Below are 2940 nucleotides of genomic sequence, written 5' to 3' on the forward strand. Positions count from 1 at the left end.
ATACGATCGCTCAGTGTCAGCTGGCTGGATGACGACTGCTGGCTTCCAGTAGTCATGCTCCTGGATTCTGACAGCTTCTCCATTGTGCAGCGGCAGCAGTAGTCTTGCTGACCTGTCATTGTATCTCTTTTGGTGTTGCTGTCTCTGTACACATTTTGCATGCACTTGCTTGCAGCGGACGACCTCTGAAATGCTGTGTCATGTTGTTTGTCCCACAGGAACGCATTGGATTGTTTGAGCAACTGACGCATGGGTGCGTTGATTTCGGAGAGGCTCGGGGCAAACTTGGCTAAGTAGTTAACCATGCCTAGTACTGTCTCTAGCTCTGCGCGGTTCTTCGGTGGCTCCATCTTCTTGATGGCGGAGATTTTCTCTGGATCCGGCTTAATGCCATCAGTTGAGAGGCGATGCCCGAAATAACAGATCTCGGTGGATCCGATTATGCTTTTCTCGGGGTTGAGCCAGATACCTTTCTCCCGTGATCTTTGTAGCATCGCACAGAGGTTCCTGTCGTGTTCCCCTCTATTCCTGCCATAGATGAGGATGTCGTCTATGATTGCGACTACTCCATCGAGGCCTTCATAGGTTTCGTCGATCTTCCGCTGGAATTCATCCTGAGCTGAGATAAGACCAAATGGTAAACGCAGAAATCGGTAGCGTCCAAATGGTGTGTTGAATGTTGTTAGCTTAGATGACTCTTCCATGAGCTTGATAGTCCATTACACTGAAGTAACGTGCTCCCACTAGCTTGGGTGTGATGTCATCTAGCATTGGTAGAGGGTAGTGAGGGCGTTTGATAGCCTTGTTCAAATCTCTGGGGTTGAGACAGACTCTGAGCTTGCCTGTACGTGGTTTCTCAACCACTACTAATGCGTTGACGCACTCTGTCGGTTCTGTTTCCTGGACGATGATTTCTGTATTCTCCATGCTCTGCAGCTCCTCCTTCAGGCGACTACATAGAGCAAGGGGTATCCTTCTTGGTGGGCAAACCACAGGGGTTGCTGCTGGGTCAAGGTGAATAGTGCATTCACCTGGGAATAGTCCGATTCCTTTGAAAACGTCAGCAAACTCCTCCATGACTGTCTGCTTATCAACTGGTGCTGTCAATGATAGCACTAGCTTGACGAGGTCCATGTCTAAACATGCCTTTAGACCTAGCACTGGAGGTGCTCGAGTGTCAACAATGTAAAAGTCCAACATCATGTCGCTTTCTTTGTACTTGCATTTCATCACACATGTGCCTTTTACAATGAGCTGCTCACCCCCATAGCTGGTCAGTCTGTGTGAGGTAGGCTGTAGCTCACACTCATCCTTCAAGCTGTGATACTCACTCAGAGGAATTACATTAACCTGAGCTCCAGTGTCTAGTTTAAACCTAAGCTCTGTGCCCTGTTTTCCTACCTCAATATCTGCAAAGACTTGCTCAGTCTCTGAAATCTGTTTTTCTGTGACACAGAATCAATAAACAGTTCCTCTGCATTTGACTCTCTATCTGGCATTTGGCTGTCACTCACTGTGTGTACTGCTTATCCAAAAACAGTCCTGCAATCTTTAGCAGAGTGGTTCCGTTTACCACATTTAGCACATTGCCTTCCTTTGGCAGGGCAATGCTCCTTTTCCACATGCACCTTGTTTCCACAATATCCACAGTTTTTGAAGCGTTTTATGTCTGTGTCGCTCATTTTTAGAACTCTCTGTTCTGAAACACGCTCTCTGGGTGGTGTTCTTTGGTGTGTGTCTATTAACTGCGTGCACTGTCTGTTCACGCGAGCTGCTCGTGGCGCCGGTTATGGTTATCAACTGTGCTTGGGCTATCTCGTGCGATCTAGCTATGTCCATAGCTTTGTCCAGCGTTAGCCCGGACCCAACATTCAAAAGTTTCTCTCTCACTTTAGCTGAATGTATTCCAAACATGATGCGGTCTCTGACCATCTCATCTTTATCTGCATATTCAGTCTTTTACCAGCAGTTTTAACTCAGTCACGAACTGTTCAAACGACTCACTAGCTCCTTGTACTTTCTCCTGAAACTTGTACCTAGCGAATATCGTATGTGTCTTGGGCATCACATATGATTCAAAACGGTCAAAATAACTTTTCAGTACTTTTGCTTCATCCGTGGTGAGAGACCATGTGTTAAAAATGTCTCTCCCTTTTTCTCCGATCCACAGGAGTAGGTAGCTGCATCTTTCTTCCTCCCCTTTGCTTTTCAGCGGACCCGAGAACATCAACTGCACGTGTTGCTTGAACTTGCTCCATTCTCTATGTAAGTTCAAAGATTCCCAATCCATTCGAGGCAAGGGAGCTCCAACGATGTCCATTTCAAATCCCTGTTCTGACACCAAGTCTTGTTTTACACACTTTGTATAAAACTAATAAATTGCAGGACAATGGAGTGTTACAGTTTAACTCTTTTATTAAGTGTTAGGCCTGTGATTTTACTCATAGCAGCATCAGTGGGGAAAAGCCTGGCATTAGGACCCCTAGCCTGGGTCTTCAAAACAATAGTAGTCCTTACAGATGCCTGCAGGCCAATGACAACTCAGCATGTGATCACATGTGAATATGATAGGTTAGCAAAATACTGCGGATGCTGGAAATCTGAAATAACAACAGAAAATGCTGGAAATACTCAGCAGGCCAGGCAGCATCCGTGGAGAGAGAAACAGAGTTAACGTTTCATCTGATGAAGGGTCCCAGACCTGAAACGTTAACTCTGTTTCTCTCTCCACTGATGCTGCCTGGCCTGCTGAGTATTTCCAGCATTTTCTGTTGTTATTTTTGAATATAATAGGTATTCCTTACAGATGCCTGCGGGCCAATGATAATTCAATATGCAAATGTTACACTGGAAATCCGAAATAACAACAGAAAATGCTGGAAAAACTCAGCAGGCCAGGCAACATCCGTGGAGAGAAAATAGAGTCAACGGTTTGGGTGA

The sequence above is a fragment of the Somniosus microcephalus genome, chromosome 13 (genome assembly GCF_052327205.1).
Source record: "Somniosus microcephalus isolate GS21.2 chromosome 13, FLI_Smic_1.0, whole genome shotgun sequence".
NCBI lineage: Eukaryota > Metazoa > Chordata > Chondrichthyes > Squaliformes > Somniosidae > Somniosus > Somniosus microcephalus.